Below are 14,148 nucleotides of genomic sequence, written 5' to 3'. Positions count from 1 at the left end.
ATCACTCCCTACCACCCCTCTACCCTGGGTACTTGCTCTCGTCACTCTCAAAATTCCTCTTAAATCCTCATACCAAATATTTGCTATAAAAATTCATCTTACATTTTCATACCAAATGTTTTACCCATATTTTTGTCTCATCCATGACCATCCAGGCAATGTGAAGAGTGAAGAGGGCGCCATCTTCATAACCAAATGTGCTCAATTAAGGTATGTCCCTAAACAAAGTATTTTCCTTGAGCAGAATTCTACTGCAGCTTCTTTAATAATGAGTTTGGAATATGATAAACAAAATAAGGTGATCACTGTAAGACCTATCTTACACAAAATAAATGATACAGCATTCATACATTCTGTTGACTAAGACTACTTTATTTATTAAAAAAATTTTTTTAATGCTTAATTATTTTTGAAAGAGAGAGACAGAGTGTGAGCAGGGGAGGGGCAGAGAGAGGAGATACAGAATCCGAAGCAGGCTCCAGGCTCTGAGCTGTCAGCACAGAGCCCGATGTGAGGCTCGAACTCACGGACCATGAGATCATGACCTGAACTGAAGTCGGACACTTAACCGACTGAGCCACCCAGGCACCCCAAGACTATTTAAATTTACAGCTCTTGTTTCACTTTGACCATTTGGGAGGAGTACATTTAGGCATTAGGTTTTGTTCTGAGAACACTGAATGAAGAATACAGCACCCTAAGGACTAAAAGATTCTTCAACTTACATGGAAATGGAAAGGTCCATGAATAGTAAAGAAAACTTGAAGAAGAAAGACCTCTATTACTTAATATCAAGATTTAATATAATGCTAAAGCACTATGACAGAGTATGACTGACACAAGCATAGATAAAAACACCAATGGAACAGAATAAAGAATCCAGAAGCATATCTATACATACATAATTCACCTTATTTAGGACAAGGGTGCCAATGTCATAGTTTAGTAACAGAATGGTATTTTCAGTAAATGATGATAGATCAATATGATAGGAATAAAAATAAAACCTGCCCTTACCTCATACCATATATAAAAATCAATTCCAGTTAGATTATGGACCCAAATATAAAAGGTAAAACAATGTATTTTCTAGAAGACAACCTAATAAAAGATCTTCATGACCTAGGACTTGGCAAAGATTTTTTAAATAGCACACAAAAGGCACTAACCATTGGTTTTTTGTGAAGTTTATTAATAAGAAAAACTTCTTTTCACCAAAGACACCATTAAGATGGTAAAAAGGTAAGCCACAGAGTAGGAAAAGGTATCTTTAATTTATATATCCAACAAAGGGTTTCTTTCTAGAATATATAAAGAATCCATACAAATCACTAAGGAAAAAAAAGACAATCCAACTAAAAGGTAAACAAAAAAAATCTATACAGGCATTTACAAAAGATGATGTCCAAATGACCAATAAGCATATGAAAAGCATATTAAAAGCATATTAACATTGGGAGATGAACACCAAAATCACAATGATTCTGCACAATTGCATATGTGCAGTGCAGATAGCACACAAAACAAACAAACACAAACTAACAAACACCCTGACAATATGGGGTAAAAGAATACTTAAATACTGCTGTGCTGGTAGGAATGTAAATTGGCAGCTTTAAGTTTGGAAAAAAATTTAAGCTGAACATTCTGAAACTCTACCAGGTCCACTACTAGGTATATACCAAAAGGAAAATTATATACATAGGTGCGTCAAAATGCATGCGAACAAATATCAATAGAATTGTTCATAATAGCCCAAACTGAAAATGTCCATTAAGAGTAGATACACAATGAAATATGAGATCAATAAAAAACAATCTCACAAATATACTACTGAACAAAAGAAGAGAGATTCAAAAGAATACACACTAAATGATTTCATTTGTACAAAGTGTGAAAATGGGGAAAGGAAATAACTGAGAATGGTACTCATAATTGTGGTTACACTTCTAGAGAGTGGATAATGATGTGAGGGAAGCACGAGGAAAACTTCTGAAGTGCCAGGAATGTTCTATTATCTTGATTTAGGTTGTGGTTATATGGGTGTGTACACTTCATAGAATTTTGCTGAGACTACATAATTATGATTGGTGTACCTTTCTGTATTTCTATTTCAATTTTTAGAAATTTCAGAAAATGTTTTACGGAAACTAGGTTTGAGAATGAAGCAGTATGCACAATATCTGGTTTTTTTTCCTCCAAGAAACAAGTCTAGAATTATGAAAAAGAATGCTATACGTATTTCAAAATTTAGTACAAAATTAGAAATTACTTGGCCACTCCTCTTGTACCAGTTAACAATTTAAAGCAGAGCAAAGACATACAACTTGAGAGAAGCCAATGCATATAAGAAATATTTTATAAATTAAAGGAAGTACTAGAGAACACAGAGAAAGAAACAATTAAATTTGTCTTGGCAGGATGGAGGCAGGAAAAGGAGGGAAGATCTCTTGGAGGAGGTTATACCCAAAATTCTTATAGTGGATGAAGGTGGTTCTCTAACAGTGGAGTTAGGGAAAAAGAGCAGAGGGAACAGTTTTCAAATTTAAATTCTATGTAATTTACTAGTTCAACAAAATACAGAGCTCTAAGTTCAAAACGGATTAAATGCACTATATTTAATGTTCAGAAGAGCATTTTAAATTTATTTCTGGAATAATAATATTGATAGTAGTACTACTAGTAATAACAACAATAGCTAACACTTACTGGGATATTAGTGTCTCGTACTTTTCTAAGTGCTTTACATGTATTAAATCATTTAACCTTAACAACATTCCCTATTTACAGATAGTAAAAGTGAGGCACACAAAGACTGAGTTATTGCTTGTCCATGGTTACAGAGTTAGGTAAGTGACCGTTAATACTGAAGTTCAGAGGCTGTATGGCTCCTGAGCCTATGTTCTCAACTACTTCATTATTTTGTCAGGAAATATATGATTGCTGAATACAAATTGTTTATATGGTTATTTTATTTATTTTTATCTTTAATAGCATCCTGCATTATCTGATGACAGACAATAAATATAAATATAGCTTTCATTAAGTCATTAAGCATTCATTAAATATTTACTTTTTGCGTGTCCAGTGCTATCTCAGGTGTTACATGTACCTTTATGAATAAGGGGTACAGCCCCTATTCTTAAGGAGGTTATAGTCTCAAGAAGGAAAACAGAAGATCAATTAATTAAATCGTAGTAAATTATATCAGAAATATAATGCAGGCAAGAAATAGGATGCTGTAAACAAGAAAGTGCTGAACATTTTGGTCCTTATTTTTCTTGATGATACCAATTCTTTCAGAGATGGTTTACACTTTATATTTGCAAAATAATGTCTTCAATTTAAAGTAGCCAAACCGCAGAGGGATTAGACAATGACTAAAATTGTGTCAAGAAACGAATGTCTAACAGCTAATGTGTCCAAACCCCTAATCTGCATCCCTAACATGGCAGGCTACACAGGGTCTCAGTCTATAGACTCTCTAAATTCTCAGCATTCTCTTGGCATTTTCACATCAAGCTGTTTACATTTTCCTTTACGATCCGTTAATTATAAACTGCTTGTTCTCATCTATTTCAAAACTCAGAAATTTGTACCACATTTAATCAAATAAAGAAACCCATTCTTTCTCTGGAACAGAGTTATAAAACCTATGATTAGCTTGGCCCAAATGCCAAAGCAAACCTGGTTATATTTTCATTTTAGTTCTTAAATGATTACCTAAATTTTTTATTTTCTGATGAATATTAGAAAATGGGTGTCTGTTAAAAGCAGGGCTGTTATTTGTCACAGTAAGTGTTGAAGCCAGCACGTGGCTTTGCCACATTCTCCCAAAACTGAGCTCCAGTTTTATTATATAGCTCTGGTTATTCAAGCTTCTGAACCCCTTTGTAGTAAATTAGAAAGCAAAAAGATATATTCTTAGTAGAGAGAAATCTATGTCATTGATACATATTTATAACATATTAAATTATTTCATTTTGCCTTCCTCTGGCTTTTTGGGTTCATTCATTCACTCAACACACACTAAATGAACATTTACTATGTACCAGTCATTTACTACAATAAGCACTGTGGATACAGTGGTAAGCATAAGGCAGAAAATGCATTAAATTGTTCAGATGGGTGTTTTTGATAATTTTAGTGTTTATTTTTACTTGACTGGATATTTGAGAAGAAACGTTTGAGGAATAATTGTCAATCAAAAGCTCTCAATGGAAAAAATGCCACTATGATCCATCCATAGTTTAACTTTTTCTTTTCTCTAGGGCAAACAGCATATCATCCGTGTCATTATAAAAAATGTTACTTGGTTAGGAACCAGATAAGGCATTTGTTGTATTAGAGAACTCAATGTATACAATTTTAACTAAGAAAATCAGCATCATTATTCTGTTAAGATACCAGAAAATAGCATCCATATTTTATGCCCTTGAGTGTAATGGAAATTTTACTTGTACATAAATGAATTCTAACCAATGTTCTTTAAGACTTATAAATAGAAAAATTACTTCTATAAAACAAGTATCTTTAGATTTTAAGGGTAGCCTTCTGTTGTACTGTAGCCAAAGATGATTTACATGGATTAGAAGAAGAGTAAGTCTTTAATACATACACTAGTCATTTTGTGGTAAATGCAAAAATGTACTGTGTGGCTTTTGATATCTAATGTTTTAATAAAACATTAACCAGCAGATAAGAACACTCCTTTTAAATTGGTTTGCAACAGAGCCAAGCAACAGACAGCCAGACTGTAGTAAGCTTGTGCCTCACAATTCTCTTCAAACATGAAAAGAAATTCTCTAATCATTTTGCACGATGATTCCTATTCCCTATTTTTTTTTTCTGGCAACAACAGAAATATCAGTTTCATCTACTCACATTTATAATTGAACTTTTATGGCTACTACAGAAGTTAAGATCGAAGCAGAAAACATAATAATGCTGAACTTATCTCAATGATCTATGAAATACATTTGAGATGTGTGGCTGGATAAAACAGACATTTTTCCTCTCCAAGCTAATGGTAACAGGTCAAATGAGGCCAGATGGAGATCAGGAACAGAAAGGCAAGCTTTCAACAATTTTGTATCATGGGTAATATCATAATCACAATAGGCAAAACTTGCAAAGTCTGATGCAAAATACAAATCAGAGATTTAGTTTCCAAGTCCAAACAGGAGACAACTTGCCCAAAGAGATGGACCATGAATTAACTCTAAAAGCCTGATTGAAAAGAGAACTTCTTTGTATTTCAAGTAATCACCTAGGTGTAGCTAACAATACCATTTCAATTTCTTTTTTTTTCAATTTCTTTTTTTTAATATTTATTTTTGAGAGAGAGAAAAAAAACACAAGTGGGGGGGGAAGAGGAGAGAGCGAGAGAGCGAGCAAGAGAGAGACAAGATAACAGAAAACAGAATCTAAAGCAGGCTCCAGGCTCTGAGCTGTCAGTGCAGAGCCCGAGATGGGGCTCGAATCCAGGAACTGTGAGATCATGACCTGAGCTGAAGTCAGCCACTTAACCAACTGGGCCACCCAGGTGCCCCACAGCTTCAATTTCTTATTATACTGCTCCCAGAATTTAAGGAGATTGGTTTATTCAAAGAGGTAGTGTTCTAAGACTGTTTTAGTGTATAGTCTGTTCCCATGGAGAGCACAGAATGAAAAAGATGTTCTGTTTATACACTTTACAATGTGTATGCAATCTAAAAATAAAAATGCTAGAATTTCCCCCCCAAAGGAAATGGTGGTGGCAGGGACCTTTCAGTAACTGGAGACCCTCTAGCTGATGACAACCAATAAAACTGGACAAAATACACCTTAAAAATCTTTTTAAAAGCATTAAAGACCTAAGAAGATAGTAATAAATCAAAAGACAAAACCAGGAAGAAGACGGAAATCCAGAAGGGAGATCTCTGCCCAGCATGGATGGCCACTTGAACGCCAGGGGCATTAGTTAACAGGGAAGAAATGATTGAACAGCTAAGCTGTGCTTCTGGCCGTCTCATAAGGTCATAGGAACAAAACAGAAGTCTAAGCTCTGCCAAGAGTGGGAAATCTAGTAAAGCACCCTACGCTTTGGGCTGGAACCCTTAACCGTACTCTGGGAGTAAAGATAAACCAGAAGTAAACTAGGCTTTGCAATTCTGACTTGTGTCATTTGATTAGCCCGGAATACCACCAACTCTGAACTTGGATCAAAATGGCCCCAGGTGGCAGAAGCAAATACAAATCTTTTCTCAAAGGGGGGGAGGGGGAAGCACTGTCCTATCTTTAGGTAATTTCTACAAATATTTTCAAATTAAAATAATTAGGGGTATGAAAAGACAAAAGAATTATTAGAAATAATAAGCAAAAGTAATCGTGGCAAAAGGTGACTGGGTTACAGTACTGTAGTTCATCTCTTAAGATCATTCTTAACAGAGCCTTGTACAACTGCGGTAGAAAAGAGCTAGCTAGTGTCTGTGGGACAATGATTCGTGGGGATGGAGGAAGGAGACAGCAGTGGAAGAGCTACAAGAATGAGTCATCGGATGATCACAGTGTTGGAGATGGCCAATATTTCCCTAACACCACTAGAAGTTATTGGTTGAAGAAAGTCTCCCTTAGTTCTTTTCAAAGTAACTTCATGTTTCTACTGTTCAGTCATACATAATGTTTTCTCCTTCCATAGCTAGCCCCAGGAGCTAATAACAAATGATATTCCAAACGGTAGCAGATGTAAGCTAAAAAATGATCGAAATCAGGAACTCTCTTTTTTTTTCTTTTTAAAAATATGGAGTGCTTCACGAATTTGCACATCATCCTTGCACAGGAGCCCTGCTAATCTCTGTATCATTCCAATTTTAAAAGTACGTGTGCTGCCAAAGCGAGCGCTAAATCGGGAACTCTTGATCCAAGGTCCTCTGCTACCTGCTCTTTTGGGAAACTATGAATCCCCTGAAACTGTATGTTTTAATAGGGAGAGAGTACAGGAAATTTTCATTCTTCCATCCTCCAGTGCTTCTTTGCTACTTCCTAAAGAAAGTAACGACTCCCGGTAGCCCATAGTCAAGGCTGTAAATTCAAATACTTTCGAGATAAAAGCAGTTTTGATAGATCTGTCATGGCTGGGTTAATGGTAGTAGGAAATGATAAAGTGTATTGAACTGCAGAGTGTACAGCCATTGTGAGGGCATTTTCACCTTAATTTTTAAAAATATGCTTGCCAAGCAGGTTTTTGAACAATTGTCTAGAAAAAGTTGTCTACTTGTCTAGAAAAAGGTTAAAAGTAGACAAGTTGTCTACTTGTCTAGAAAAAAGTTGTCTACTTGTCTAGAAAAAGGTTAAATAGAAGTTAGAGGTTAGGATGAAGGTCTAAGTTTTTCATAGTTCTAAGGACTACCTCTCATTATGGACCAGAGGACAGAAAAGTAGGGGGGAATGGTCCAGGAGATAGATAGGAAAACTAGATCCATGTGAGGCTATCAATGACACAGGTCACTGTCAATCCTCAATTGAGGAAAAATAGCCTAAGTTGGGGAAGATACATAAGAATCCAAAGAATCTTTAATTACTCGACCCATCTCTTAAAAGTGGTGAATTCTCTCCTACTTACCCCTTCCTTCTCTTTCAAATTACTGCCTTCTTTAACTCACCTAGAGCCTAAGTTAAAGGATCAACTTTTAGGGAATCTCTCCAGTTGCAGAGGGGAATATTTAGATGCCTTGCTTGAGGGTATGAAATGGGAGTAAGCAATAATGCAACTTCGGTAGAACACTCTACTCCAGCCTTTCTTGTTAATTTTGGTGTGTTCAGACCAGTTTTCAGATAAAATTATTACCTAAGGCAACAGACCTAAAGGTTTTATTAATTTTTTGAAAACCTAGGTATCATGCAAAATTTTTTATGTAGGTGCAATTTACTGGAGAGACTGTCTACAAACTTCATTGGTAATCATTTTGCAATATATACATATATGAAATCATGCATATTATATACCTTTAACTTATATAATATTATATACATCAATTATGTCTCAAAAAGCTGGAAAAATTTTTTAAAAATATGCTTCCTAAAAAACAATAAGTAAATTTATCTAATATTTAATAATCCTGTAGTCTTTCTACTAATAATTTTAGACATAAATAAATGGGCAAAAAGTCGCCCACACATACACAAACATAGTTGTTCTCTCTTTTGCTATTTAGGGATTAAATTTTTAAAAGATTAGGGACTCTACATAGTAATTCATCAGTCTGGCACTTAGCTAAGAAAACAGGCTTTTAAATGCTAATAATCTTCTATCACAACACTCTACTTCTGATTCTCTCCCACTCAAGTGGGAATCACTGCAGAGATAGGATATATAGAGACAGAAAGTACTCTTTGCTGGCAACACTTACGGTAGTTATTTCCTTGCCTACACAACTGCCTCCAGTGTACAAGAAGTACTATGTGTATATTGATGTATGGTGATGACTATTTGGCTGGGATAAAAAGCAGTATTTGACAAGCTCAAGAATCTTGAATGCTTCACTGAAATCTCTAAGACTGATGTTTCTCACTGAGTGTTCCTTTGGGTTTTTAACTGAGGTTTCTAATGTCCGCTTTGAATAGACATACATTTGAGATACAAATTATGGTAAAGAAGCGTTACTTCTATAATGTGGTATTTCCATATTATTCCCCTACTGGCCTGGATTTCCTCATCCATAGCACAATTTATTCTAATGTGGAAAGCTAGGTATTTATATACTGGTCACAGTAAGGAAAGTATTATCCTCAAAACTCATATTTGTCTAAATAACAAATTTACTCCCCTGCTGGCTTCCAAACTGGGATTTATTCTAGAAACTGAACACAAAAACAGCATGATCTAATCATGTATGCTTAAAGAGAAAAGCACCATTCTAGGAAGATTTCACTGTACTGTAATAGTCAGTATAGACTGGGAAAGACCTACAGATAGTTATATGAAAAGTAGCAGGTAAGTTTTAAAAATAAAATGGGTAGGAAAGCAGGAATTCTGGTGAACTAGTAGCTAAAATCTTTAAAGATTGGTAGGATCTTAGAGTGTACAGAAGCTGCATCAATGAAGGGCAGTGACTGGTACAGTCTGATGATGTGAGATGTAAAGCTGAAGTGCTAGGGAAGAAAGTAGGGGAATGGTCTAGAATTGACTCTCCTGGGTTAGCTCTTATTAGAATTTTTTGGGGGTGCGCATCACAAGAATTTAATACTTTCTTCAGTTGTTTGAATGTGATATTTTCTTTTCATCTCCCTGAGAAATTGAAGAACGAGGGGTCAGGAATCCAGCCTTACTGGTGGTACTGAAGCTATGTGTTTGCAGTAGCTGCCCTTTCTTCAAGGACTCGTCTGTCTAATGCCAAAAGATATGCTTATAGCACAAATTGTTCCTTACATCATTCTAATGGTTTCCAAATAATCTGCTGAATGTTTTGGGTGGTGTGTACGTGTTATCTGACACAGGAGCTCTTAGGAGAATTTGCGTATGTTTCATATACTCCTGATTTTCTGTCCTTGATATCTACTATTACTTATCTCTAGTATTTGCCTCTACTTTTTATTCTGGTATTTTCCTTGTTTGCAAAATGTCCCAATTTTTAGTAGTTGCTATCATTTTATAGTTGACCATTGGTTCATTTAGTATTTGTTGAGTTTTAGATAGCAGTTACTGGTCTGAGCACTAGGGATACAGTGATGAAAAAAGTGGACAAGTCCCACATCCATAGATCTTGTAATTTAGCATCATGCATGTAGCATAAACTAACATCTCAGTTCCCTGGATTACAATTCAGAAAATCCTGTTCTAAGTAAGGATATCTGTTCTCATATAGTAAATATAGCTTAAGATGGTAAGTGGATATAGTAATTTTCTATAAAGTATATGATTTGTGCATGCTTTTTAAGCACAAATATGTTTAAATACTGGCCATGTATTGGTGAGAAGTAATGTTATACTTTGAAAAAATTTTTTGAATAGTGGTCGGAAAGAAAGGAACAGTTCAAAGGGGGTGGTAAGTTATCTTTGTTCTTTATTCCTTCTTTCTATGTTGATCAAGAAAAACAAATCAGTACTAAGAGATAAATCAGCAAATGTTAGCTGTAGCATCAGAATCTTTTTTTTACTAAAAAAAGTTTTTTAACATTTATTTTATTTTTGAGAGAGCAAGACAGAGCGCAAGCAGGGGAGGGGCAGAGAGAGACACAGGATCCAAAGCAGGCTCCAGGCTCTGAGCTGTCAGCACAGAGCCCAGTGTGGGGCTTGAACTCATGAACCGTGAGACAATGACCTGAGCTGAAGTCAGCACATGACCTAGGTGCCCCAGCATCAAAATCTTAATATGGCACTACGAGACAGATTTTTCTAAGCCCAAGCCTCATGAAAGTGGCATAAATTACTTTCATTGAATACACTTTTCTATAAAAGTCAAAATCCATTACAGTAAACTTAAAGATATAAGAGCATTGGTTATAAATTGCTTCATAGTGCAGATTAGTAATTTATAATCTGTAAATAATCTGTATAGATAAAGCAAGGGAAAGACCTGTAGATAGTTATAAGAAGGACAGCAGAGAGTTTCTGAATATTAAAAGGGTAGGATACCAGGAATATATGGAATTTTTCTATTGGAATGTGAAGCTGAGAAAGATTTATGCTTCCAGACCATGGAATGGCACATATAAAATATGTAGGGGGGAAAAAACAAGAAAAATTTGTTGCTTGATTTGAACAGCTTTCCTCAAAATTCCAACTTACTCCCTTAAGTATAGATTGGACCTAGTGACTTGCTTCTAGCAAACAGAATATGGCAAAAAGTGATAGGATGTCACTTTTTTAAAAGTTTTATTTATTTAAGTAATCTCTACATCCATGTGGGGCTTGAGCTCATGACCCAGAAATCAAAAGTCACATGCTTTTCCAAGTGAGCCAGCCAGAAGCTCCATCACTTTTGAGATCATACTCTAAAAGCTCGTCCCTTTCATTTTGCTTGCACTTACTCTGCCTTTTGCTTGCTTGCTCTCATGAAGCAAGCTGCCAAGTTGTAAGGTGTCCTATGGAGAATCCACATGGAAAGGAACCGAAGGCGACCTTTTGCTAAAAGTCAGTGAGGAACTGAGACCCTCAGTTCAACAGCCCACAGGAAACCAAATCCTTCCAATAATCATATATATAAACTCAAAAGAGGATCCTTCCTCTGTTGAGCCTTGAGATGATTATAGCTGAGGCTGTCAACTTGACTGCAGCTTGTGAGTGACCCTGAGCCACAGAGAAGCTAGATTCCTGACCCATGGAAACTGTGAGATGGTAAACGCTGTTCTTTTAAGCTACTAAGTTTTATGGTAATTTGTTATACAGCAATAGATAACTAATACAAGGATCTATTCTCAAGGGTTCTTAATGAAAATAAATAGACTTTAACCAACACTTCCCATAAGTCCCATAAGCACAAATATTGTAACGCATCACTTCTAGATAAGGAAAAACACATGGACATTGGGCTGCAGGAACTTATATGCAGCTTAGGAAAATAAAACATAAAAACCAACTTTATTTTCAGAAGTAAGTTTATAATACTATATACATGTGACAGAGAAGTTATTAGTCCTAACAACTGATGTTCCAGAAGCTGAGCTAAGTAAATTATGTATATTATCTTATTTAATCATCACAAACACCCTATGGAGTAGGCAATATTACTATCTTCATTTTACAAATGAGGAACCAGAGGATTAGGAAGATTAAGTAATAAAAGTTACACAGCTAATATGTGGCACAGCTAGAACTGAATCCAAGCTTGTCTGATCCCAGGGCCTGGGCTATTTACCACAGTGAAAAACCGCCTCCATTAAAAAACACCAAAACCCAAAACCCATACAACTTAGCATCTATGCATATACAATAGATTGCTTGTAAAAACAACCAATGAGTACAGGGTATAGCTGTAATTTTATCCTCTTTGCAAAGTACTCTAAAAAGGCTGATAGCCTTACCCACAGCATTCTTAGATAAAAAGTCATTATAGGTTCCAAAAAATTATAATAATTGTAGCTAAGATTTATATAGCACTATGGACCACATGCGTAATTGTTTTGATTATTTCACATATTTTAATCTATACATCTTTGCAGCATTCCTATGGTGTAGGTAATATTATAATCTCCATTTTACAGATAAGGAAATTAACTATACTTATGGGTAAGTAATTTGCTCAAGTTCACACAAATAGTAAGTGACAGAGTTAGTATGTGAACACAGCTGCTCTGGCTCTAGGGTCTGTAGTCTACACTAGTGCATTTTACTCTAAACCAGTGCATTTTACTGCCTCAAAACCGTAAGTTGAAATAGTTTTCAGTTAATAGAAAAACTGTCCTTTTGGATATCTAATTTATGGATCTAAGCACCACATTTACAGGCTAAGTCTTTAGAATCTGTGATGCAAAACACCTTGAGAAAAGTTAATTTAAAAGTTAGTGGGATGAGACTACTCTTCTTTTAAACAATGATAAAATATAAGTCAGGAAAACACCTAAAAGCGATCAAAGTGAAACATTTTATTCAACAAAGCATCTGTCCATTGAAATAACTTTCTAACATGTTAAGAACTTATTACTGGATAAGGAAGTGTGGGGAAGAAAAGCTTTTCATATTCATATTCTAGTTCTTTGGCATGCTTATTTTCATAACCAGTAATCAGGCATTGTCTCTCGTACTTAAAATACACCGTAATGTGTTCAGTTTCTCTCTCTGCTTCTGAGCTCTACTTTCTGTACTGACTTTCACATTGTGATTTGGGCAGTGCTGTGTTTCAGTTATTCCCTTCAGTCCATTTACAAGTCTGTCCACTGTCCAGATTTTAGCTTTTTCTTTTCTTTCTTTTTTTTTTTTTTTTGGTTCTAATAGTTGTGCCATTAACAGCCTCTGTTTCATTTCAACCTTTAAACAGTAATTCTTTTTTCCTTTTTTTTTTTTTTTTTAACATGGGTAACCTATGTGTCACAGATTACGTTGGGAGTCTGTTATAGAAAGAAGCACATGTGTACATTATAGAATAGTATTGTGTATAATAAGGAGTTTAGAGACCCCCCCTAAAGCTCACCAATTTAATTCAGATTAAAAACCCTGCTTTATACTTATTGTATTTACAACAGAGTAGACAAAGGGAATATAAACAAAACATAACAGAAGATGTGAATTACAAGACAAAAGCTTCTGGTCTCTATATGCCAATGAAAAATCCTATTAGAAGGTTTTAATATGCAATCTTAAGTATAAAATTCAAAGCAAAACAAATGAAGCATGCCTAACTAACAAAGATTTGATAATGTTTTCAGAAAAAAAAGGAAAGAAGATAAAACAAATCATCAAGGTTCAAGGAATTATTCACTTTATAGAAAACATTTATCTATAGTAGCTTGTACTTGTGCGACAGAATGTACACTGCTGCTAAGAAATCCAAAGGAAAAATCCTTTACACATTAAAAAACATGTAATATGAATATGTGCCAAATAACTACCATAAAACGCTCTTCCATTCTTGAGTTTCAAATACATCCTAATTTTATTGTCGCCTTAAATAACACTGTCCTTTGAAGGACAGTGCCATTTTAAAAGAGATTGAAAAGGATGTCTTATAAAAAGATTAATCTCAAATGTCTCTGAGAATATTCAGTGTGGATAAAAGCCTGCCTGTTTTCAGAACACTGGTCTGTACTTTGGCTCTTAACCCTGCACATGTAGTCAAAAGTCCTATAAAACTGTTGACTTGTTCTGCCATGTGTGTCAAGGGTCTACGGTTGAAATGATGCATTATTATAATGTACAATATGAAAACTTAAGAAATGAAGATATAAATGAAGAGTATCACCATCCTTTAGTGACATCTGATTACCAAAAAATTTTAATACAAATTTGTTTTGCAGAAATTTTAGAAAGTGAACGAAGTGTAATGATATTAATGGATAATAATAATAGGGAAGGTGCTCTTATTTATTTTGCCTGAACCAAGCATTTGGCATATATACTAATTTTACTTAAAATTAACAACCCTAAGAGATAGACCTAGCATAAAAAGGCCTATTTTTATCACAAGTTTATAGACAAAGAATTCAAGGTTATGAAAGTTACACGGAGTTACT

General features: G+C 35.0%; 1 protein-coding gene and 1 non-coding gene across 15 annotated transcripts in view; both read right to left on the bottom strand.

Annotated features, from left to right (window-relative positions):
* Positions 1-14,148, bottom strand: part of TANC2 (tetratricopeptide repeat, ankyrin repeat and coiled-coil containing 2) — a 365,567-nt gene that overhangs the window by 156,835 nt on the left and 194,584 nt on the right. The gene's annotated exons all lie outside the window — the stretch shown is intronic.
* Positions 6,776-6,882, bottom strand: LOC113596107 (U6 spliceosomal RNA). The gene has a single exon (XR_003416815.1). It is a non-coding gene; the product is annotated as a U6 spliceosomal RNA (small nuclear RNA).

Source organism: Acinonyx jubatus, chromosome E1 (assembly GCF_027475565.1).
Source record: "Acinonyx jubatus isolate Ajub_Pintada_27869175 chromosome E1, VMU_Ajub_asm_v1.0, whole genome shotgun sequence".
In the NCBI taxonomy this organism is placed as follows: Eukaryota; Metazoa; Chordata; class Mammalia; order Carnivora; family Felidae; genus Acinonyx; species Acinonyx jubatus.
This window is presented reverse-complemented; position numbering and strand designations above follow the sequence as displayed.